General features: G+C 39.9%; 1 protein-coding gene across 3 annotated transcripts in view; it reads right to left on the reverse strand.

Moving 5' to 3' along the window:
- NFIA (nuclear factor I A) overlaps nucleotides 1-26,727 on the reverse strand; it is a 672,686-nt gene that overhangs the window by 596,313 nt on the left and 49,646 nt on the right. The window lies entirely within an intron of this gene.

A 26,727-nucleotide genomic window follows, 5' to 3' on the forward strand; every position in this document is an offset into this window, starting at 1 on the left:
CTGAGGCCAAAAGAGAAGAAATGTGCTCATCAAAATGTGTCGACGGACTGGGATTTGAACCTCGATGTAGGCTGCATGTCTCAGTTCTCTTCTGTGGACTCTGGGAAAGGTTCCCTATGGCATTACTTATTGTGTCATCCAGCCCCCCAAATGCCCACCCATCCTGCCATATGTTTTCAAATTCATTTCAGTAGAATTGAAGAATCACAGGGTCACGGATTTAAAGCAGAAAAGGACCTTAGAGGTCACTGAGTCTAATCAGCCCATTGAGGAGCTGAGAGGATAAGTGACTGACAAGCCCCACAGTTAGCAAGTTAATAAACAAATCAATCAAAATTTCTAACATGCCACCTTTTACGAGGTCGCCTTTTGACCTTAGACAAGTAACATCCTCCATTGGTGTCTGGAGTTCCTCATCTATAAAATCAAGGGGTTGTACTAACTGACCTCTAAGGTCCTTTTAAACTTTAAATTTATGATCCTAAAAGCATTTATTAGAGCAGTTAAGTGATGTAGTGGGTAAAGTGCTAAGCCTGGAATTAGGAAGACTCACTCATGTTCCTGAGTTTAAATCTACCTCAGACATTCACTATCTGTAGGACCCATGGCAAGTCACTTTACCCTGTTTGCCTCAGTTTCCTCTTCTGTAAAATGAGCTGCAAAAGGAAATGACAAACCACTTCACTATCTTTTCCAAGAAAACCTCAAAAGACATTCTAAAGAGTTGGATAAGACTTAAAAAAGACTAAACAGGTACCAGCTAGATTCTAGGGATATAAGCTAAGTGAAACTGGCCCTTTCCTCAATGGGCTTATACTCTATTAGAACAGAGACCTTCAGTGTTGTATGATTAAGGTTATCACTCCAAAGCCTTCTTCCCAATTGACAGTAAATGGGCCATAGCTCATTAAGTTAATAACAGTTAATAGCTAACATCTTTATTTTATTTTAAGGTTCTCACATGCAATTCTATTGGTACAAGGAACTCCAGGTTGAGGCAATTTCCTCCACCAATGCAGAGGGTAACCACTCAGAAAACTTAAGTCTTCAGGAGTTGGATGGGTCATTGAGAGGTTAAGAGACAGGATCACACAACCAATACTTGATCAGATCAGAGATAATACTTGAACCCGGATCTTCCTAACTACCCACATCAGTTCTTTATTCCCTGCCAAGTTGATTATTCTATAGTGTTTTATCTAAGTGTTTCTTTTGAGTCTTACAACAATCCAGTGAAAGAGGCAGGGCATTGGAATCGACCAATAAATCACAAAGCAAGTATTAAGCTTTGATCAGGGGCCGGGCGCTGTCCTAGGTGATGAAGCTATCAATGCAAAAGTGGCAGTCTCAAGGATCTTATCTTTATTTTAGGATAGTTAAGGCTCAGAAAGATTAAGTCACAGCTAAAAAAGGGCAGAGGCTGGAGTTAACCTTAAATACTCCCGATTTGAAACCTGTTCTCCTAGCTACCAAGTTGCATTACCTCTTAGGATCCTGGTTGGTTTGCTTGTGCCTCCTTCCCTATTCAAATGATGCAGAGGGGCACAGGTTCCTCTTCTTGGCCACTTGTAATCAAAAAACATCGACTTCTCCCTCTCCTTTTCATGTTATCTTCCCCTTTAGATTATAAGCTCTTGAAGGTGGTGACGGTTGGCTTTTATTTGGATCTTGAGCACAGCACAGTGCCTAGCACACAGTAAACACTTCTTAAATACTTTTTCATTCATTCATGTATTCATCAAGCTTGAACAAATCTTGAAGCTCATTCACCCCCTCTCTCATCTCAGAAATGGGATCCAGAGAGGTAAGGATCACACGAGTGACCCAGTGACCCAGCCTAGACTAGACTTCTGGCCAAGTTCCTCTCAGCTAAATACTTTTGCTATCACACTAGCCTGCTACAGTTCTAATTGAGACAATATCAGATAGAAACAAGGGCATCTTCTGTCAGGTTTTCTTCAATATGCTTCTACTGGGCAGAAAATGAACTTTAAAATGCTTGACTTTTGCACCCTATTTTTAAATTCCCCCCTCTGGTGCTATCATGGTGGGTAGATGACACTGGATACTGGGAGGTTTTCCCATTGGAAGTCCTGCTAAGCTGGAGAAATAAGGCTTCAGGTACAAGTCCAAAGGACTGTGTACCTACTGTCTATGATCCATGTAGAGATTCAGAACCCTCTTGGCCTGTAGGAGAGCTGTCTCAGCAGTTCATGGAGAATATTTGCTAAAGTAGCTTTCATGTTCTTTCTATCTGGAGCACTCTTCCCCTTCCTCCTCCCTCCTAGGTGTTTTCTAACCTGGCTCCTCCTGCCTTTCCAATCTACTTACAAAAGCCTTCCCCTCCTGCATTCTATAGTTCAGTCAAAATGATCTTTCTGCTGTCCCTCACCCATAATACTCTACTTTTTATCTCTACACCTTTGTACTGATCTCCCTTCCACCTTAGAGTCCTCAGCTTTTTTCAAGTGACACCTACATGAAGCTTTGTTCTGACCTCCCTAGATGCTAATTCTGAAATTATCCAATATTTATTTGGCATATAAAAAATATATATCACATTACATATATTATATAATATATATATTATATGTATTATATACATCATAACATGTTTAATACACATAGCAATATTATATATCACACATATAATATAATTATATATACCACATATAATATAATTATATATCACACATATAATATAATATTTTACACACAGATATAAATATACATATATGTATACATATATATGTGTATGTATATATATATACACACATATATACATATATATATACATATATATATACATATATATATACACACACACATATATATATATACATACACACACACACACACACACACACACTCATCCTGTAAACAGATAAAGCAGATTTAAGCTCTGATTGTCTGCCAGTTGCTCTATGTTAAATAATGGGAATAGTAATATAAGCAAAAAAGACAATTTCTCCTACTATTAAGAAGTTTCTAATAGGTGAAGACAGAAAGGGAAGTAGACGGGGATCCAGAGTGCTCATATGGCGAATGGGCTACTGGGGATTGAATGGAAAAAAAATCTGAAGAGTCAGAAGTAGAGTCTAGTAAAGGGAGTACGACCTGAGCTCCTCAAGAAAAGGGTATATTGTATCCCTGGGTCAAATGTGATCTCCTTAAGGGTAGAGACTATCTCATCTTCATGAGTCAACATCAAGCAAAACAGATGGCATAGAATAATGGTTAGAAAGCTTGCTAGACTTGCAAACAGTAAGAATTGGGTTTGAATCCTGCCTCAGATGTGTCCTTAGCCAAGTCCCAAGTTTCCTTGCTTCACTTATATTCGAGTTAGACACAAACTTTTCACAAGGCCAGAGAAGGTTTTGGCCCAACTTGATTTCTCCTCCCATTCTTAGCATTGTGCCTTGCAGTTTTTCAATGCTTTAATGGATCTTGATATTGTCAATGGGATGAACTAAATAAAAAGGCAATAGGACATAGGTAATATTAATGTATTTTTAAAAGTCATTATCCGACTCACAGTCATCCATGTGTACAGTTTAGTGGTCTCCATTTGTATTTGAATTTGACACGTCTGCTCTCCAACATACTTGAAGATGGGGTCCTCCAGGATCCATGGAAAACTCTTAGTAAGTCTAACAGCCCATTCAATGTAGAGGTACAATGATGCAGAAGTCAATAATCCCTGCCTTCTCATCCTCTCTATTGCCCTCTAAGTCCTCCATGGTGTGCACACTCAAGATGCTGGCAGCTTTCACTAGATTGCTCAACATTGCATGGATACCAATACGCACACTCCTTGCCCACCATTTTTATTCCCTTTTTGTTCCATCATAGCTAGCATTTACACAGAGCTTACTATATTCTAGGCACTATGCTAAACACTTTAAAATTTGTTTATTATCTCATTTGATCTTCAGCACAAACTTGGGAGGTGGATACTTTTATTATGCCTATTTTACAGATGAAGAAACTGAGGCAAACAGGGAGAAGTGACTTGATTTCACAGCTAGTGTCTCATGTGAGATTTGAACTTGGGTCTTCCAGATTCTAGACTAGCACTTTATCCAATGCATCATCTAGCTGCCTTATAAAATATTCTGTGACTAATAGGCATTGGATTAATGTTTGTTGAATGAATGAACAAATGTTTGTGTGGATGGTTTTCAATACATCGGTTATTTCTAATTTGGGCCATTCCTGCATACGTGTAAGATATTCAGGAACATTTTCCCTATGGTATAGCTTTGTAGGTTGACGTGCCAATTTATGCATGATTCAGTCTATATATTTAAAGATAGGACTAATTTACACCTTGGGTGTTTGTTTTGTTTGTGTGGAGACTCTTGCATCCCTGGGGGCCTTAAGTGCTTTCTAAGGCCCCTCCTCCCTTCTGAAACCTTCAGTTCTTTCAAGACTAATTAAGGTTCCTCTGCTTAAGGAGACTGCTCCTATGATCTCTACTTGTTCCTTCATTGTCCACATCCCTCCAATTCCCCTTCTCTTCTGCATGGATTTTACCTCCATAGATATGTAGGAAAAATTAATTTTTTTCTATATTCTGTCTTGGTTAACCCACCCCTGGACTATTGTGTTTAGTTCTGAAATGAAACATTAATAGGCTGGAGGACATCCAATGGAAAGCCACCAAAATGGTGAAAGGTCTATGCTATAAAAGGAAATGTCAAAAGAACAGGGAATGGTCAGACTGGGGAAAAGAAAGCTCATTGGGGATATGATATTTGTCTTCAGCAGAAGAGGGATTAATATCATTCTGTTTGGCAAAACCAGAAGCATGGGAGAGGGAAAATGTAAAGATTTGATGTCAAGAAAACTTTTCAATGTTATCTTTGAAATGGGCTGCCTTAGCCCTCTTTGTAGTGGCCAGAAACTGGAAACTATGTGGATGCCCATCAACTGGAGAATGGCTGAATAAATTGGGGTATATGGATATTATGGAATATTATTGTTCGATAAGAAATGACCAACAGAAAGGCCTGGAGAGACTTATATGAACTGATGCTAAGTGAAATGAGCAGGACCAGGAGATCATTATACATGACAACAACAAGACTATATGAGGATCAGTTCTAATGGGTGTGGCCCTCTTCAACTATGAGACGATCCAAATCAGTTCCAATAGAGCAGTAATGAACTGAACCAGCTACACCCAGCGAAAGAACTCTGGAAGATGACTAGGAAGCACTACATAGAATTCCCAATCCCTCTATTTTTGTCCGCCTTCATTTTGGATTTCCTTCACAGGCTAATTGTCCACTATTTCAAAGTCCGATTCTTTTTGTACAGCAAAATAATTGTATGGACATGTCTACATATATTGTATTTAATTTATACTTTAACATATGTAACATGTCTTGATCAACCTGCCATCTGGGGGAGGGAAAGGAGGGGAAAAATTAGAACAAAAGTTTGGCAATTGTCAATGTTGTAAAATTACCCATGCATATAGCTGGTAAATAAAAACTTTAAAAAAACCTCCAGCTAATTAAAAACAAACAAACAAAAAGAAATGGGCTGCCTTGAGAGGTTATGGACTTGCCTTCTTTGGAGTCTTTAGTAGAGGCTCAGTGATCACCCAGCAGCCATATTTTATAAGGGATCCCTTTTCCGATAAAAGTTAGACTAGTTGCCCTCTGAATTTCTTTCCAGCTCTGAAATTCTGTTTCTGGGATTTGAATATGTTTCAGAAAAATGGCAGCAATTCAGTCCAACTCAATTCAATCTAACCCAATCCAGGTCAACTTAATCCAGTTCACCTCAATTTAATTCAACCAAATCTAATCCCAATCCAATTCAATATTAATCAATATTAACCTCTTACTATAAGTGCTAAGTGTTTTGGAATAGAAAGTCAAAAAGGAAATAGCTCCTTTCCTTCAGGAGCTTATAGCCTACCAGCAGAAGAGGAAGAAACTACATAGAAGGAGATGGTGGTTAGCATTTCCCTTACCCATTTGTAACCCAGGGTTTCTATCAGGGTATCTGAGTTTACTTCCATCAAATACAAATACTCATAAATTTAAGTGGAAATAGAAACATAAAAATATAAGTATGAGCACAAGTAGAAAAGCATGACTAAGAGCATAAAAGTATAAGTACAAGTATCGAAATTTAACTACAATGGCAAGTATAAAATGTAGGCACGATGTAGTTTAAGTTCAAGTATGAGTGGGCATATGTAAGTACAAGTGCAAAATATGTTGATAAAAACAACAATAAAATATAATTAGAAATATAATTTTAAGAACAATATAAAAGTATGATAACTATGAAAGTATAATTATAAGTGAAAAGATAAAGATATAGTTATAAATATAAGAATAAAAGTATAATCATAGTAAGTATAAAAATAAGTATAAATATGAAAGTATTTAGAAGTATAATGAAAAGGATAATTATAAGTATTAGTACAAAAGTATAAAGTACAAGAATAAGATTATAATTATAAGCATAAGTTTGAGATTTAATTATTAATAGAAGTATCAAAGTATAAATATAAAAGAACATGCATAAGTATAAGTATTTGAAGTATAAGTTTTAATATAACTAGGTTACTCTGGGGTGTGTTAGAGGTGGGGAAAGGTTAATTAGAAGCCCTCTCAGAGGTATGTGCTTAAGTTCATCTTGTTCCCTTGGGGAAGAGAGAAGGAGAGTGGGGATTGCTTGAGTTACTATTGTTTACTATTACATTTATTCAAGTAATTTTCTTTCTTTTTCTAAAATTATTTGAGACAGAGGGATTTCTGTTCTACCTATGGCTTCTCTGAAGCTTCACTGTCAAAAGTAGGGGAATCTGGGTTCTTAGCCACTCTGGAATGGTCCTCAGCCTCTAGAAACCAAGCTTAGCAACATTTCAAACGTACACTGGTGATGGCCACTACTGGTCTGTCACCTGAGAACCAGTTCAGCAAGAGAATAGAATTGTTGGTCATAGTCATATCTTAAAGAGTGTCTACCAGGGAGCCCTGCTTGATTCGTAATAATACTGGTATCAAGGAAATCATGAAGCTGTTTTCTGGAATCTAAGTGATAAAGATCAATCACCCAACTATTAATTAAACAAGTTATTTAAATAATTTTAGATTATATTATAATAATATGCTAATTTATATTATATACTATAATAATACTATATTATACTAACATTATAATTATATTAATACTAATATTTAATAACTATAATAATATGTAATAATCTAATTATTAATACTAATAATGATTCACCTTTATGTGGCATTTAAGGTGTGCAAAGCACTTTCCTTAAAGCAATTCAATAAACTAGGTAATTTACATATCATCATCCCCATGTTCCAGGTAAGAAAATTACCAGGATCAAGAGAGATGATGACGTAGTAAGTACCCGGGAGAACTCCTAACTTCAAATGAGATGCTTTTTCTAAGACAACATGCTTTCTCTATTGGCCGTGATTGGGGGAACCAAGTACTCAGGTTCTAGAATTTATAATTCAGGAATATTTAGTCATCTGCTGAGGTCAGACAATGAGCTAATGATAGATCCCATGTGGGAAACAATAGCGTGAGACTGCATAGGATGGCAAAGTAGATGATGAGGAGGAGGAAGAAGAAGGAATAATTAGCATTAAGTGATGTGTTAAGGTTTTCCGAGTGCTTTCCACATTTTCTCATCTGACAGAGCTACATTATAGTTCCACAGCCAGAAGAGGGCTCAGTCAAATAATCCTTTTAAGAAAGGCATCCAATAACATTTAGGTAAAAGATAATCTGCAAGTTAAAAAGCAGCACAGATAAGCAAAATCAGTAAAAAACTGACAAGAAGGAGATTAAAAGCAGTAGACAAGGAGGGTATCTGGAGTCCCAAGGACTTTTTGCCGAAGTCCTAAAGCGATTTTTTGTATTTTCCTTGGTCAAAAGATTCCACAGCTGGGCCCCCAATGAATCTACTTGGGAGCAAAGTAAACTCCCCTGATTCAGGTCTTCCCCATGGATTCTACACCTACAACAGATGCTGGCTTTGTGGAAGTGAGGGAGGGAACTCGAGGCTCCCTACTTTGTACAGTAACCTTGTGATGTAGGTCCTATTATTATTATTTCCACTTACAGATGAGGAAACTGAGGCTCCAGGAAGTGACTTGCCTAGAGGCACAGCTAGTATGTATCCGAGGTAGAATTTGAACTCGGGTCTTCTGGTTTCTGAGGTTAACTGCCTCAGATAGATTGCTGGACTTGGGGTTGGGAGAGAGAGTTGGGAGGTGGAACTCCTGCTTCAGAAATTCGCTAGTTTTGGGAAGTCACTTTCACTCTGCAAACCTCAGTTTCTTCACCTATAAAGTGGGGATGTTAATATTTAGGATGTTTACCTCCCACATTGTTGAGAAATTTGAAGAAATTAATGTACTGAAAGAACTTTGCAAACTTTCCAGAGTTTTGCAAACTGTAAAATATTGTCCAAATGCCAGTTCATTTTCTTATTTTCCCCATCTCCAGGGTAGTAATCCTAAACCAAAGTTAATAGCCATTAGTTAAGCACATGTTGCGTTCAATTAACGCTCACTGATAGCGGTGTTATCTGGAGCATAAGGCTGTCACATAACAGATCTCAAGTACTCGGAACAAAAGTATCTTAAAAAAATATCACATGCTAGCACCCTTCTTGCCTGGCCCCGTTGTGATTTTACACTGGGGGTGCATTTTAATTGACGAGATGTGCTACGCAGCCCAACCAAAGGGAAAAGCAACAGCCTATACCTACCATTTGGAAATGCAATGGAGGTGTGAGAAGCTCAACTCCCAGGACTAAATGAACTAACAGAAGCTCCTTCTCCTCCCTGGAAGAAACGCACGAGTTTTTGCTTTCTCACATTCTGTTTGTGGTGGCCTGCATCCAAGAATGGCGGAGACAGATAATAAGGAGGGGAGACTTTCCCAGGCAGGGGGGCTGGGTGGAGGCTGGTATCTAGCACCAGGGGAGGGAGGAAGGAAGGAGAGGGAGAGGAGAAGGAGAAAGCAACAGAGAAGAGACGGAAGAATGAGAAAGGAGGGAAAAGAAGAGAGAGACAAGGAGTTTGAGAGAGGTGAGTGGGAAGAGACAGAGAGAAAGGAAAAAGTAAAAAAAGAAAGAAGAGAGATGAGAGAGGGATATTGAGTAAGAAAAGAATAAAAGTGAGATGAGAAAGAGAGAGAGAGAGAGAGAGAGAGAGACAGAGACAGAGACAGAGACAGAGACAGAGACAGAGAGAGAGACAGAGAGAGAGAGAGACAGAGAGAGAGAGAGAGAGAGAGAGAGAGAGAGAGAGAGAGAGAGAGAGAGAGAGAGAGATTAAGAGTTCATTATTGAGAAAGAAGAAAGAAAACAGATTGAAAAAGGAAAGTGGGGACGTTTGGTAATCAAATGAGATTCTATTATATAAATGGCAGTGATCACCACCATTACTTTTAGTCTCGTGATTCTCTTCCCTGTTGTTGTTAGCCTGCAGTCACCAGGGTGGTGATGGCTATTTCCCTGAGTTTTCTCCTGCCCAGGCTTTGAGCAATGCTTCTGGAGTGATCCAAGATGCTATGGCAAGTGTTGGCAACCAAGTTCTTCTAGTATGCACACACGGTTCAGTTTCATCTGCATTCTCAAGTCTAGACAATCCACAAAACAATAAATCAAACCCAGATTTGTGGTGATTGTCTATTGATGATGCAGAAATACACTGCAAATTTGACAATGGAGCCCTTTGGTATGGATTCTAGCTTGTGCTCGAGGAGATGGATACTTGGAGTGAACCTGACTTCAGGGGGGGTATTTTGCACATTGGAAAAGTGCAAAACTCCTGCTCCACTTCCTCAGTCTCATTCCCATCAAAAAAGATAATCAATCAATAATCATTAAAGATTTATTAAGGTCCTACTGTGTGCCAGGCACTGTGTTGAGGACTGGGGATACAAAGAGGCAAAAGATAATCCTTGTCTGTAAAGGGCCGAAACTTTGAGTTAATGCACTGCAATCAGACAACTGAGCACTTAAGGCTACTTACCATTGGACAATACTCTACTAGCTTATTCTTGGGAAATGGTCCTTCCCACTATTCTGTGCTGGTTCGATCTTTTGGTGTATTCAGAGAATTGTGGGAAGAATTAGGGGGTGGAGCAAAACAAGCCAGACTCACTTTGGCAGTAGAGGAGGAAAAGGAAGGTTGGAGAAATCCTGTGTCCATTCCTTTCACTTCTACCCCTAAAGACCAAGGACTTCTGCTTATCCTGATTCTGGCTGATTCTAAGGTATCCAGAGTGATACCTCGGTCTTTTGTTTTCAAAGAACTTCTAGTTACATATCACTTTAGGGTATAAAACACTTGTCTCATAATAACCCAGTGAGGTTTCTAGGATTAACATTATTCCCATTTTACAGATGAAAAAATTAAGGCTGGAGAAAAGCCAGGAGTAAAGTGACTTCAATTCAGTTTAGCAAACCTCCATCAAGTACTACTAAGTGCAAAGCCCTGTGCTAGGCTATAGGGGACTCGAAGATGAAAATGATCCATCCTCGAGGAGCAAATATTCAACTACACCAGTACTTCAACGGAATCTGAGGAGGAAGCCAGTAACTGGGGGAATTCAGGCCAACTTGAACATGGTCTTGAAGCTGGAAATGGGATGTCAAGGTGAGTCTTAAAGATGGATAAGGGAAGGAATGACTTGCCGACAGTGGAGCCTTGAGGCAGAAGAGGATGAAGCTTGTTGCAAACTGAGCCCTAAATGTCATTGGTTGTATTTTTAGGGCCTACAATAAGAACACTTCTTTAACTCTTTTCCTCTTTGTTTCCTGGACCTATTGCTTAACTCTAATGCACCGGCCCAGAGACCAGAGCAACTCTCTGGTCCCCAACATTTGGGATGTGGAGTGATCTCCCTCACCTGCTATTCTCCATGGAAAACTTGGGCAAACTTTTCTAATATTTGTCACATTTGTGACAAATCATCAGGAAGACTCTGGGGCCAAAATACCATTTTGGGGACTTCCAAGAGCCCGGGACCCTTACAAAGTCCTCGCCTTCCTAAAATTCTGGGGTACTACAGAAAACAGCCCCACACTGGCCACACCCCAAACTGACACCATTGAGTTGCTTGACAGTGAGGTTTTTCTTGGCAAGGTAGTGATTTTTTGGCTCTCAGCATAAATCTGGCAGGCCAGATGTTAAATACATCAGGAGAAAGTTATTTTCGTCATTCGTGAAATCTTACATAGAACATCGGGACTGAGCACAGATTCTGACTGCAGGCGACACACACTGGAATCTGTTCTTTCACAGAGACCCACAGAGGGACTAGTGAGAGAACTCGGGGTGGCAAGTTGCAGCCTCTGTTTACATAGGAGAGGGAGAAGGATCAAGCTTGACTTCTCGGTATGGAGAATTTTTACATGCATCACACATTCAGTTTTGATGACTCCTAGCTGGTACTGTTGGTCCATTCGCCGGCACCCAAGATCACTACTACCACTTTGGATGTGATACTACCCATTTAAGTTGACTGGAGGACCTGCCAACTTTCCCAAAAGTTATTCCATCAATGATTTCCAAAAAGTCCTATTTATACGTAATTCTTTCCAGAAAGGTATAGGTCTGAGGTCATAGTCATCAATCAATCTGGGATTCAAACTCAATTCCATTGGCTTCAAAGCCAAGAGCTTTCCACTAATCCTGATCTACCATGGAACCATGAGTCACACCACTCCAGTCTTTCCTTTCCCTTTTGCAGCCTCCTTTCACTGAGTCCTCCCTGCCTTGTACTAAAGGATTTTCTTGTTGATGTCCCCTCAAATATCCAAATTTGGCTCATTATCATTCCATCAATCTATATGCCTCAAAACTATTTACCTTGTTCTTTATTCTCACCCTGCCCTCCAATCTCCTCATCCCCTCAGTATTTGCTCCCTTGCTCTGTCTACACTCCCCTTCCTTCCCAAGCTTAATCCCTTAATGACCTTCTAAAATTCTACAATATCCTTTATTCTTGTATCCCTACTCCTTTGTCCCATCATTCCTTCTAAACCTCAAATTACTCCACCAGTTTCTTTGGGAAACTCTTCCCCCTTGTTCTTGCTCGCTTGGATTGGTCCCCAGAAAGAAGCTGAGCTCTTGGGGCCTGGGCAGAACCCTTTGGCTCTCCTTAAGTTCTTCACAACCTTCCTATCTTTGCAGCTTTATTCACAATACTCCTTTCTACATACCCTGTGATGAAATCAATTTGTTCTAGTCGCTGTTCCTCAGGCACCATCTCCCAACACAAAATCACAGGCCTTTGCACCGATGTGCCTCACGCCCAGAACGTTCTTCCTCTATATTTCCATCTCTTAGAATCCCTCCTTTCCTTTAAGATTTAACTCAAGGACCACTTTCTATTCTTGTATTTCTCCCATCTTGGGATTAATATCAATTGACTTTATAAGTATCTTGCAGACACTAACTTTTGCACATTATATACACATTAACACACATTTATCCTTTTACAAATCTTAAAATGTTAGTTTTATTTCTGTCTGTCATAATGGACAATGAGTTCTATTGAGGCAGAGGCTGTGTTTCAGAATCCGAATCATAGAATCCCAGAGTTATAAGGGACCTCACTAACCATCTGTCAACTCATACACTAAATGAATATCCCCTTTCACAAGGTCTTTCTGTTTTAATTTTTTTTTCAAGGTAGCCGGTGCTGAGCTCTGGCTGTGGTGCTCAGGACATATTTATTGAATGAATGAATGAATGACTGAATAGTCCCACAGCTGCCATTGGCCCCTTCTGCTCCTGGTTTCAGCACTATCCTAGGAGCTGGATACACCAGAACAAAGCCCACACAGGGAGCTTGGGATTGTGTTGAGGGTAAAGGGATTTCCAGGGAGCAAAATGACTACTGGCCTTTGGGGGTGGGGAATGGTGTACATACTTAGCTCTCTACCCAGTTGCTTAGGTTACTAAAGCATTTCTATTGTGATAACTGACCCTGATAAGTGAACAACACAGACGTTTCTATATGAAAGGTCAATGGCTGGGGCTCTAATTGAAAAGACAGAGAAAAGGCACTACTAATCCTGTTAAGGATATCATAGGATGATCAACTGAGAGTTGGAGGGAGACTTCAGAGATATTCTAGTTTAACTCCTCATTTTACAGAAGGGCAAACTGAGACTTGGGAAGGGAATTGACTTTCCTGGTCTGATCACATGTTATATCCCCCATCAAATAACATTCAATCCAAATTGTTCTATTTGGTGTTCCCCATACATGACATCCCATTTCCCACCACCATGTCTTTGTACAGTTTGTCATCCATTCCTGGAATATTTTCTCTCTTCTTATATTTATCTTCCTTCAAAACTATCCAAGCTCCCCCCTCTCCAACCAGAAGTATTTCCTGATTATTTGTTAGTTTGACATCCAACTCTATTTGTACTTGTTCATTTATCTGGTTGTCTATATATATGTATTCATTCATTCATTTATCTATTAATTCACCCATTTATCTTTTTATTCATCTATCCATTCACTCATTTATCTCTCTAGTTATTGATTTATATTTATATTGACTTATATAGGCTCATAGTATTTTCTTCCAATCAATCAATATTTATTTATCACTTACTGTATGCCAAAGATTGCATGATGGGCACAGAGAAACTAAATAATCCCTTGAAAAAGTTTATGTGCTATGGTCAGTGACTGTGGTTTGGTTTTTGGGTCCCTATTTACTTATTTTTTTGGACAGGACTCACTGTATCATTCATAAAGGGAACTCCATAGAAGAAAACTTCCTCTACAAATAGACAGGTACTGTGTCCCCAGTTTATAGTCTTGGTGAGCTTCCCAGGGCATTACAAGATTAAGTGTCTTGTGCAGAGACACTTAGCCAGGGTATGTCAGAGACAGGATTGAAGCCCTTCTCACTCAGAGCTAATTCTCTATCTCCTATGCCATATGGCCAGCTTTGCCTAGCATGCAATAGGAGCTCAACAAGAGAATTATAATCTGTGTTTGGATAAAATGGCGTGAGGAGAAACGAAGTTTAAATTCTCTCAGGTACTTACTAGCTGTGTGATCTAGGCACATCACTTAAACTCTATTTGCCTCATTTTATTGATATTAATGAGAGGGTCAGACCTAATGGCCTCTAAGGTCTTTTTTTGGCTCCAAATCTATGATCTTGTAAATCCATGAATAACTTTCTTGGAACATGGAAAATGTGAAGGGTCTTAATGTGACATAGCTGTATGGAGGCATTTAATGACAAGCTAAGATGGCTGAATTTGATTCAGTAACAAATTGGCAGCCACGGAAGGGTTTTTAGTTCTTTTAGAGCTTCATAGAACATAACTAACTCACTTTTCATATGACAACCTTCCAAATAATTGAAGATAGAGACCACCTTTCTTTCTTTTCTCATTTTCTTTCTTTCCTTCTTTCCTTCTCATTTTCAGTCTCCCTCAGTTCCTCTAACCAATACTGTTATTCCTTAATTTCAGTTTTTCTTGTCGTCACGGTTGGAAGATATCACCCTACTTTCCCCATGAATCATTGAGTCTTTACTTTGTGTTTTCATCCAACAATTTCCCAAGATAGTAATTACATAATTTAAGATAGCTGTTCTCACTCAGGGTATCTCCTAAATCCTTTGATATCCCTGGGACCACACAAACATCACGGGTCACGTGGATCCCACCGAGGGAACGCCAAAGAGCTTGAGATCCATTGCTATAGATTTGTGGGGTCCAGCAGAACCCCTGGGATCTTCACTGACCCAAGAAATCCAACTCAATTCATTGATAGAATATACAGAGAGGATGCCTAATCAAAAACTTAAATGAATCCATCCAGCACAATCTCTGAAGTCCAAAAGTCAACAAAATACAAGCCAAGAAGTGTGCCGCAGGAATTAAGCTTTATGGAGAGCATCAAGCTATTTACATCTCAGCAAAAAATATTGATAACAACAGTTATCACTAGTTGGGACAGTTAATAAATACAATGCGTCAAGAGGAGGAGAACTGAGGGCTCAGTTTGCCTTTTTTCTTTCTCCATGTAGACGTGTGGTTAGAAGGGGACCTCACGTGGGGCTTCTTTCTTGGAGGGACCGAGAGGCAGTTTTTGGGAACCGGGGACCCTGGACTGAAATGTTCTCTGGGAGAGGTTTGGCGGCCAGGAGAGAGAAGCCATTGGCAGGCTTTAGCCTGGGTAGCTACAGATGGAGTATTTAACACATGGACCCGAGTCAGTTACACTCAGCTTCAGAATGGCAAAGACTAATAAGCAGTCGGCTCTAATAGACTGTCCTGTGGTGAGGGTCTGTCGAGGACAGGTAACCAATAATGAGATTATTCTCTCGGCAATTAGCTTGGCAGAGTCGGGGGGAATCGGCGGCGTAGGAGGTCAAGGTGCCGGAGGCCGGGGCATGCTTCTACATCGCTAGCCTCCGAGCCAAAATCTGAGCCGGGGACCATTCACCTTTGGTAATTGCGGCGGAGAGAGGCTTCCAATGGAGGAGGGATTTCATAGGTTTCTTTCTAAAGTGTGAATTGTCATGGTGTGTCTAGGCTAAAGCCAAGAACTGAGTGCATCCTTTAGAGTAATTGCCTCGAATCAGTCTATCAACAAATATCTATCGACTGTCTCTCATGCAAAGTGTCCTGCGGTTAGGGGACGGTGCCATCGGCAGCTCGAACTTGGCGGGACCAAAGAGACTTGCTCCACTTGTTTTAACTCCTATCTCTATGCCCGGGGCCCAGGACAGCCTGGAATCAGCGCCTTTCACATCTTTGGCTTTAATAATTCTTACCTTCCTTTAAGGCTCAGCTACCTCTTACAGGAAGAGCTTCCCGATTCCCCTGGTAGTCCTTCCTTCCTTCAATCACCTTATATATCTGTTTATATCAATAGAAAATAAGGCTCTTCAGGGCAGGGAACACTTCATCTTTGCCTTAGTATTTCCATGGTCTAGCACCGAGTAGGTGCTTAATAAAAGGTTGGTGACTTGAGAAAGTTCAGCAACAAGTCTGATCTTATAGAGTTTCCATTTTAGATGGGAAGCCTGGCCACACATGTCAAAATGTGAAAGTGATAATAGCAGTCCTAATTTGAGAGTAATACAGTCAAACAGAGAAATTGGCCTTAGAAGAAAGAAGAACTAGAATCAAGTTCTGCTTCAGACAAACCCAAGCCATGTGATCCGAGGCAATTTATGGACCTTTTCCATGGCCCCAATCACCCTCTATGCAGAATTTTAACCTTTTCTAAGTATTTGCCACATATTTTCTTATTCAATTCTTATAAAACCCATTGAATTAAGTGACATTATTACCCCCATTTTACAGATGAGGAAACTGAGGCCCGGAAAGATCAAGCAAATAAGATAGAATTTGAACCCAAGATATCCTACTTCAAGTCCAGCACTCTACCCACAATGCCATTATTTCTTCCGAGTTAATAATCTGCTTTGCAAAGAAGAGTATCTGTACTTGAGTAACATACATGGATGAAACCACAGATGTAGACTCTCCTTTCCCTATCCAAGAGAAAAATCTTGGAGAGAGCTTTGTAGTTTGCCAAGTTCTTTCATCACAATAAGCTGATAAAGATGTTTTTATAATTATGACCATTTTGCAGATGAACAAACTGAGACCCAGAGAGTGCTCTATGGCAATTACAATGCGTAATAAGTATATGTCATAGGTGTGGTATTTCTAGCCAGTTAATAGTTACAGTGTAGAAACAGACTTCCACTCTATAGGGAAAGGAAGGCCAGGGCAGTCTTCCTGGAGTTTGTAGGAGTCGAGTTGAGAAAAGGTGAAAGAGAAAAAAGTGTTCCTGGTCAAGGACATGATATAAGTAAAAGTACAGAGGAGGAAATATATATGGTATGGATTCTGCCCCTATTCCCACCTGAGAATGCAATGTGGCAGGTGACCAACAGGAAGGCAGGGTAGCCACCAGGCAAGGCTGCTTGTCAGCTCATCCCATTTTGTATTATTCTTTCTTGTGGATGAATTCCGAGTTTGCTACGAGTGCCTGGATTAAGGCTGGGCCAACAAGAGTCATTCTTCCTCCCTAATTTGCCTGGCTTTCTCTGCTCTCCTTGGTGAGCTGGGCAGGTCAGTAGAAGGTAGTCTTTTACATTTTTTTTTTTTGCCAGAGGATCATAGAGTCTGAGCAGAAGGAGCCTGGAAGACCATTAAGTCCTATGCTGTCATTTTTCAGATGAGAAAATAAAGGCTCAGAAGAGTTGAGATTTCCCCCCAAAGTCAGCTGGATTCAATTCACTGAATCACAGAGCTTTGGAGCTGGAAGATATCTCAGGCTAGTTCAACTCATACTTAAAAAAAGAATTCCCCCCCCTCCCCTGGGTCATTGCTGACATGTGGTCATCTAGTCTCTGCCTTAACCCAGTCACCCATGACAGGATCTCCCCAACCCCCAATCTTTGCCCCAGACAACCCATTAAAAAAGGAGTTTTTTTTTTTTGGGGGGGGAATATATTTCTAAATTTGCTTCTTTTAAAATTCTAACCACCACTCTTACTTGTGGCTCTATATTGTCAAGCAAAATAAATCAAGTCCTTCTTCCACAGAATTGCCCTTCAGATAGCTAGCCTCCAAGCCAAAATCTGAGCTAGGGACCATTCACCTTTGGTAATTGCGGCAGAGAGAGGCTTCAGATACCAGAAGATTGCTCTCCCGCTCCCTCCACTCTTAGCCAAGCATCCCCAGTTCCTTCAATGCCTCCTGATGTTCTTATATGAGTATTGACTTTGCATCCCCAATGTTTGATCTGCAGTAGATGCTTCAAAGTTGTTTGTTTCAGTGAAAAAAATCCCCACTATTTCCATGGACTCAGTGCCTTTCTCCATCTTGATCGACCTCTGAATACTCTTCCATTGATGGGTGTCCATACAAACATACAAAACTTTGGGGCCCTAAACTGAAACTAGCACTTCAGATATGGTCTGATGAAAGCAGAATATGGAGGGAATATTCATCTTCTCATTCCTGGAATCTATGTCTAGTAATTAATATTAATAATCATAATTTATATAGCACTTTAAGGTTCACGGGACAAATATAATTGAATTATTCCCACAGCAATGCTGGGAAATAGTTGCTATTATCATCTCCCATTTTACAGATAAGAAAACCAAAGAAGACAGATGTTATGTGATTTGTCTAAGGTCACACAACTAGTAAATGTCCAAGGATGGATTAGAACTGCTTTCCTGATAGAGCCCTGTCCATTTCAGCACCTCACTGCCTCTCCTTATGTAACAAAATGATCTTTTTTAATATTTTAGACTTTATATCATTCTGATGACTCATATTAAGCTGCCTGCAACCTATTAAAACCTTTTTTTTTAGCCAAGCAGTTTAGTTTCCCTGATTGTCCTTGTAAGATTTTTCACTGGTCGCTCTTAAAAGTTCTCTGATTGGGGCCAGCCCAGTACTCTAGTCTGTCAAGTTGTTTTCTGGATATTGATTATGTCAACTAGAGTATGTGCCTCCTTCAAAGGCTTGGGGTCCTCTACACATTTCGTGCCTGTACTATTTGCTTATTTAAGTCACTTGGTCGGTGGAAGGCCAAACTCAAATTCAATTCAATAGTCATTAAACATCTACTTTGTGAAAGATATTCTACAAGATACTAAGGGAGAAAAACAAAAATGTCAATATTCTAGATCTGCTCTCAAGAAGATAATAATAATAATGTTATTATGATTATTTGCTGAGGCAATTGGGGTTAAGTGACTTGCCCAGGGTCACACAACTAGGAAGCGTTAAGTGTCTGAGATCAGATTTGAATTGTCATTTGAGCCAAGCTTTGACGAAAGCTTGGGATTTCAAGAGTTGCAAGTGAGGTGGGAGAACATGCCCACCCTTAGAAACTACCTAGACAAAAGGGCAGAGATGGCAGATGGGATATCCAATATTTATTTCTTTATCTCCTGGGAAGATAAGGGTAGAAGGTTGGCAATTGGCCTTCTGACTACACTCTCCCAAAGGTCCCAGTGTTGGTATTAGGAGTTGTATAACTCACTGCAAGCACCCTCTCTTGGCCAGAAATAATGGCTTCCCATTACAAAAAGGGGCAAGGAGGCCTGGTATTCCTAAGCTGGTCCTCCTGGGATCGAAAACCTGGTTTTCTTCCTCTGGTGAGGAGAAAAGAGAAAATTGAGCTTGGCAAGTATTTGCCCTCTAGGCAACAGAATAAACCATTAAAACATCCATTTACCATGAATCCTGTTTTTTATTTTCCTCTAAGTAACTGAGAACAAATGCTCATTTCACCAAGATGCTCTCAGGGTGCAGGGGGGCCCCCCCAGGAAACTCCACCTTTCAATCACTTGCGTGGAGTTACAGGCGAGTCAGTTAAACCCCCCCTAATCACCGGCTGGCCAGGCCCCATGACACCTGTAAGAGATTTGGTGCAGGTCAGGAAGTAATGTTTCTCTTCCAGTTTACATCACCATTTAATCTAATTATTCCTTCCACTTAGCTTCCACATGTTCCTTCAAAGGAGAGACAGCTCATTTCCTTGAGAAATTGTATACATCTACTGTAAGGCTATTTTTTGCCCTATGCAAGTAATCTGAGATTTCCTACTGCTTTCCTTCCATCAGACCCAATGTTTAATGTATAAACTTTGAGAATCTAGATGAGGCTTTTAAACAGAGAAATAAGCTCTGTTCCACCTGTGTGAATCTGGTCAGAACCGGAGAGAATCCTGGATTGTGGAGAGTCTGCTGGGACTTCAGAGCTCACCTGGCCAAAGAATCACCATAAGAGAAATTTCCAATGGAGAAGACCATAGTCGTCTCGTATGGAACCCTGCCTGACAAGGGTATGATGGGGATTGGACTTTCCCATCCCATTCTAGGATTTCCTTGTTATAAATTATCATTATCAAATAGCACCTGCATTTTGGAGTCACACACATCTTTTGAAGCAGCTGGGAATTTGCAACTAAAATTTATCTTGCTGATTGAGTAGGGGAAAGAACTCTCATGAGGCATATCTGATAAATGGTCACTGAGCCTTTGTTTGGAAATCTCCATGAGTCCAGTAAAATGATCAGAATAATAGGATGCATTTATTCTTACGGAGTGCAAAATGCTGTGCTTATATCGCTCAATCAGTAATCATTTATTAAGGACCTACTGTGTGCCAGACACGGTACTGGAGATACAAAAAAAGGAAAAGAGACACTCCCTGTCCCAAACAGCTTATGATCAGATGGGAGAAACTGTGTAAACAGAAAAAATACAAAATAAGTTAGGTAGAGGAAAAACAGGAAATAATTCAAAGAAGGAACCCACTAGAATTTAGGTAGGTAAGGGAGAGCTTCCTATACAAGATGCTATTTTAGTTGGGGTTTACTTTATCATGGGCTAGGTGCTATAATGATTCCCATTCTTCAGATGAGGAAGATGAGGCTGAGACTTAAATGGAAACTGATCCCCAGAGAAGGCAGGGGATGTGTCTGAGCTGAGCTGGAGTCTCAGTATTATGTCTTTCCAATTCCAATATTCATTTTACATTCAGGGGAGCATAGAGAGTTAGCATTGGAAAATATTTTTACAATCCTACAATATTCTTTTATATATTATTTTATTTGGAAGGGATATTAAAAACCATATAGTTCAGCCCCATTATTTTACAAACGAGGAAACCAAGGCCTGAAGAGGCATTACAGGCTGGAGGTCACTCAACAAATTAGTGGCAAAATTGGGACCACAATTCTGTTTAAAGGACTAAAAATTTAGAACTGGAAAGGTTCTTCATGACCATTATTCCAACTACCTCATTTTACAGAGGGAGAAACTGAGACCAGAATGAATCGACTTGTCCAACATCATATAGGTTACAGATGGGAGAGCCAAAATTTGAATTCAAGGCCTTTCACTCTTATGGCAGAGCTCTGAATTCTGTTCTATTTCCATTAGATCACAACACTATCCATGGACCAATTTATCTGCTATACTATGACCAAGGTCACACTGCCTAATTAATTCCCTATTGCTCATTCTCTTACTTTCTAAGTGGGGAAGGTCTGATGGTGTCTTAGTGTGTTGCTTAAAATCTATTCAATTTCTGGGGTTTGTCTGTTGGACCCCAATTAGCTCCACCAGCCATTGTAGAACCACCCCTTTGATTCCAGCGATCAAGGTAGTGGATGGCAGGAGGGATGTGGAGTGTTTCTTTAGAAGCTCCAGTGACTCTCTATTGCCTCTGGGATCTGATGCTAACTCCTGTTTGTCATTTAAAGCTTTTTACAACTTTACCCCAACTTACCTTTCTGACCTCATTCTACTTTCCTCCCTCTTGCACTCTATGGTTCAGCCACTGACCTACTTTGGGATGTTCTTCACATATGATACTCCATATGTCCTCTCTACACCTTCGCATCATCTGTCCCCCAAGCCCAGAATGCTTTCTTTCCATCACCTCAGATCATTGAAAGTTCTGCTTCTCACTGTTCACTTATTTCATTTGTACCCAACCCTTCATACCCTCTTTGGGTTTTTCTTAACTGAGATACCAAGGTAGTCTGCCATTTTTTTCCTATAAGAGGAAACTGAGGCAAACAGGGTGAAGTGACTTGCCCAGAATCCCACACCTAGTAAGTATCTGAGACTGGGTTTGAATCCAGAAAAGAGTCTGACTCCAGGGCCAGTGTTCTACTCATTATGATACCATCAACTGCTCAAGACATTTCTGGTTTCCTTCAAAACAGCCTTAGTGCCATCTTGTACAATCAACCAATATTTAGTAATAATATAATATCATACAATGACACTTACTACGTGCCAATCACTATGTTTGGCCTTGGGGATAAAAGTACAAAGCATGAACTTACAAGGATCCTGAGTTCTAACAGTGGAGGGGGGAAGAAGAGAAAAAAACAAATACACACAAATATACATGTACATGTGCATATACATATGCACACACATATGATGTCCTCAAAGTCGCGGGGCCATGTTAAGCTTTACTAGCTCAAATGTTGTTTCCTTGCTGATCTTTGATCTTGGGATAATGACATGACTGTGGATCCATCTAGAATAGGTCTTCTTAACCTGTGAGTTAAAAGGAGTTGCCTTCCTTTATATTCCAAATGCCAAAGGGATAAAGAACAAAAAATGCTAAAATCCCTTACTCTTGAATTTGGAGTTTGAGGATCTGAAAGATCCTTTGTATTTGTATAGCATTGAGTAGATTCTAAGTTGCTGAGGTATGAATATCTGATGTGTGAAGAGCCCTGCCCACAAGAAAGACTGGCTAGCTACAGCCATCTCTTCTTTAACTCCCCTATCTTGAGCCTTCCTTTTTATCTTCTTTTCCTCTTTTTCCCTCCCCCAATAAGATTTAGCAGGGACAAATTATCCTGAGTTAATGGTATCACTTTGTGACTAGTAGAGATTATTAGACTCCATCTCTATCATCTCTTTTCGTCTCTCAAAGGAAAAATTCTGTCTTTTCCCTGTTTTTATTTAGCATATAATAAGCACTTAATTCACATTTTAATTCATTCATTCATTCATTTGTTAATTCATAAATTTCCCAAATCAATTCAATTTAATTTGTTGATATGATTGGATTAAATTAGATTCAATTGGTTCATTTCAGTTCAGCAGGTATTTATTTAAGCACCTACTAAGTGTCAGGTGCTATGCTAAGCACTAACCCATTCAAAGACAAAGAATCCTACTTTCATGGAGCTCACAGTCTGGTGGGGGAGAGGTGGAAACACATGCATAAAGAATAGGGCAGGAAACATCCCCAAAGTAAATACAGATTAAAGAAAAGAAAAAAGAAGACTCCTTCTGAGGAAATGACCCCAGATCAGACCCTAAAAGGAAGAAGTGAGAAAGAACTTCCAAGAACATGGGCAGGGGTCAGTGTAGGCAAAGCACAACCAACCGCAAGGGATGCTGGACCTGAGAAGGAACCTTGCAGCTCTGTGTCACACACAAAGAGACCAAGCCAGGCAGGAAGTCGTAAAAGCCACCACTTTATGCTTTTGAAGGATTCATAAATTGGAAGGTCTCCTAATAATGCTCATTTCCCTTAGTCCATTAATGAACTCTGGCTGTTTTATTCTGTCACCCTCCTAGTTTCCGAGGCCTCCAGTCACCAGAGGAGCCTGGGAAGCCTCATATAAAGCCTGTGTTAATGGAATAATTAGTATTTATCTAACATGCAGCAGCTATCAAAATGAAATACTGAGATCCTTTCATTTAAAAAGCATCGCTATAATTTAATGGCCCACTCTAAAGACTTGTTGGGATTTAAATAGTAAAACCCTAGTTGAAAAATTAAAAAAAGGGGGGGTCAAGAGAAGTCTGCCAACTTTTTCTCAACCAAATGATAATGGGGGGAGGGAAGGAAGACCTAGCAGCCCGTCCCTTCTCCTACACATCCAGGGTATTCGGAGTCTGACCCCATAACTCATCTCAATGATGTTGACTTTCAATGGGAGAAACAATTCCCGGCCATAGCACTCCCTGCACCCATGGAATCACAGCTTTGGTCTCTTATTATTTTAATCAGACTTGTGGTTTCAGAATAGTAAGAATACTAGCTATTATTATTATTTCCTAAAGCTTTATCTGGCTATTTTAATGTTCCTCATGAATCTTAAGTACATAATGGTATTCCATTATATTATTGTACCACAGTTTACTTAACCATTTCCCTATTGTTGGTCGTTTCTTGACTTTTTAATGACAGATAATGCTGCCATCAATAGTTTTAACAGATAGCCTTTTCTTCTTTTTAATAATACTCACAGTATATGGTCCCAACAATGGCGAGACTGGCCTAAGGGCTATGATTATTTCATGTGTCACAGAACCCTGCCAAATTGATTTCTGGAAAGATCTCTCTAGTTTGCAATGTTCCTAGCAATGAATGAACTAACTGTTTCTCCCCACTCTGGCTAGGATCGTGTTTCAAGCTTAATATCAAATTTGTATCATAATTCATTCTCCTTTTTAAAAAGCAAGTTCAAAGGCAAAGTGGAGATGCTCTGTCACCTTGGCTAGTATGAAGAAATATCGGGAGGCTAGTCAACTTTATCTTTATTTCTGCCCATTGCTTTTATCCTCCAAATTCAAATGAATTACTTAAAAAATTATTTACCTCCATTACATGGGAAAACAATTAACTTTTAAAAAAAGTTTTGAGTTCCAAATTCTGTTCTTTCCTCTTTCCTTCCTCTCTCCTTTCCCTAAGACAGCAAGCAATCCAATATAGGTTATGTATTGCAATCAAATAAAATGTTTCCATATTATCAAATAAATTCCCCTTCAATGGTGGAATTTCAGGCACCTTCAATGGTGGAATTTCAGGCACCTTCAATGGTGGAATTTCAGGCACCTTCAATGGTGGAATTTCAGGCACCTTCAATGGTGGAATTTCAGGCACCTTCAATGGTGGAATTTCAGGCATCATGGTAAGAAGTGTAGGAGACATTTAGGTATTAGCTCTGCTTGTTTCCCCTCAACTCATGGTAAAGTAGTCAAAGTTCTCAGCTTGGACTCAGAAACTCTGGATGGGAATTCTTGACTAACAATGGCCAATAGAATTTAAGCTTCTTGGGAGCAGAGATTCTTTCATTTTAAAATTTAAAATTTGTCTTCCCAGTACCTGAGAAGAATTGTCATGTAACAGAAAGCTGGCCTTATGCCATGAAGATCTGCATTCAAGTTCTGCTTTTGATACTCACTGGTTCTAATTCTAGGCAAATCATTTAGTCTTAAGGGCCTTGCCTAGAACTGAGAGGCTAAGTGGAAAGAAGTTTCTGATGTTAGTAGAGAGACTTTCCTTACTTGGGAGTTCCCTAGATCAGTGAAATCACAAATCACTTGCTATCATTATCCAGTCACCCAGAACTCTTACCTGCCATATGGTAGGTACTTAATAAATGCATTTGCCAGTCAGCTCACTTCTGGGAAGCTCAGTTTCCTTATTTGTAAAATAAAGGATAACCACTCTTAACTTAGGTCCCTCTCAGGGATGTTCCATGTCTTACTAGAACTTTGTAAATCTTAAAACACACTTTAGACCTATTTTTCCCAGTTGTAAAGATGGTTTATTGCATTTTCCCCCCAGTCTGAGATGTAAAATTCATAGGCCTTCCAGACTTCCTGAAAGTTTTCGAATCAAATAAGACCTGAATGGATTTTCCTTTTCTACCCTTCCATCAATACACCCCTCTACTTTTCATCACTTTTTTTTCATAAAAATAGAACTTGAGTCACAGGGAATGGTCAGGAGGTCAATCCAGAATTGCAGTGTGGAATGGCCCCTCGATTCTCCTGACTCCCAGGCAAGTTCCTTCTCTGAGCATCAAGGAAATGCCACTTCCCACATTTAGGTCCTTTTTAGTGGACCCCGGAGAATTTCTCATTAAGTGACCCTGACTTAAACGTGCTTTCCTCTAATTGGATTTTCTTCAGCAACATCTTTTTCTGTTCCCTGCTGGCTGTCCACCGGCTGTTACCAGATTCCCATTCTGGAAAGTTGGATAAAACTCCGGAGAGAGCTTGGCCCAGTCTGAGGTCACGCCGAGCTTCTGCCTGTGGATTCACTTGGACTTTGAAAAAGAAGTAAAGGAGAACCTCTTCTATTCCAATATTGAGACAAGTGCTTATGTCATAAGTGAAAAAGCAGCCCGCCACTGGGTTCAGCTGAACACCGGAGAAAGCTCACTGTCTCCTGACCCATCATGACATCCTCATATATAGAGAGAGAAGAGAAGGATTTTTCTCGCCAAAGTACGACATCAGAACCCAGGGGATAGTCTTTGGCTATGAATATTCCTTGTATACATGCCATTCACGTGTGCTCCATGGTAACATATGTTTTCTGTACTTTTGCCCCCCTACGGGTAACGTAGCAATCTGTAGGAGAGAATACCAAATCTTCTGTTTGTCTCTTCCTTTGCTAGACTGTTTGATTAAATGTCTTTTTGTTTAAACTAAGATGTCTCCTGTTTAGCTGCCAAAAAAGAGAAACATATTGGTAGGAGCATCCAAGCTATGATTTTGAGTAAAGAATGACCCACGAGATGCCTCAGACCTTCAACTGTTGCTTTTCTGGGGAGGGTCTGTTTTACATGAGGGTGTAAGCACAATATATGATCCTTGAAACCAAGAATTGTTTAGCTTTTATCTCTAGAATATTGTCTGGTATATGCTATACATACATACATATATATACACACACACACACACACACATATATATATATATACATATTTATATATACACGTATATATATATATACATATATATACCCGTATATATATATACATATATATATACACACACTCGTGGATCACACACACACACACAAACACTCGTGGATCACACACACACACACACAAACACTCGTGGATCACACACACACACACACAAACACTCGTGGATCACACACACACACAAACACTCGTGGATCACACACACACACACACACAAACACTCGTGGATCACACACACACACACAAACACTCGTGGATCACACACACACACAAACACTCGTGGATCACACACACACAAACACTCGTGGATCACACACACAAACACTCGTGGATCACACACACACAAACACTCGTGGATCACACACACACACAAACACTCGTGGATCACACACACACACACAAACACTCGTGGATCACACACACACAC

This window comes from Sminthopsis crassicaudata, chromosome 4 (genome assembly GCF_048593235.1).
Source record: "Sminthopsis crassicaudata isolate SCR6 chromosome 4, ASM4859323v1, whole genome shotgun sequence".
NCBI classification, from domain to species: Eukaryota; Metazoa; Chordata; class Mammalia; order Dasyuromorphia; family Dasyuridae; genus Sminthopsis; species Sminthopsis crassicaudata.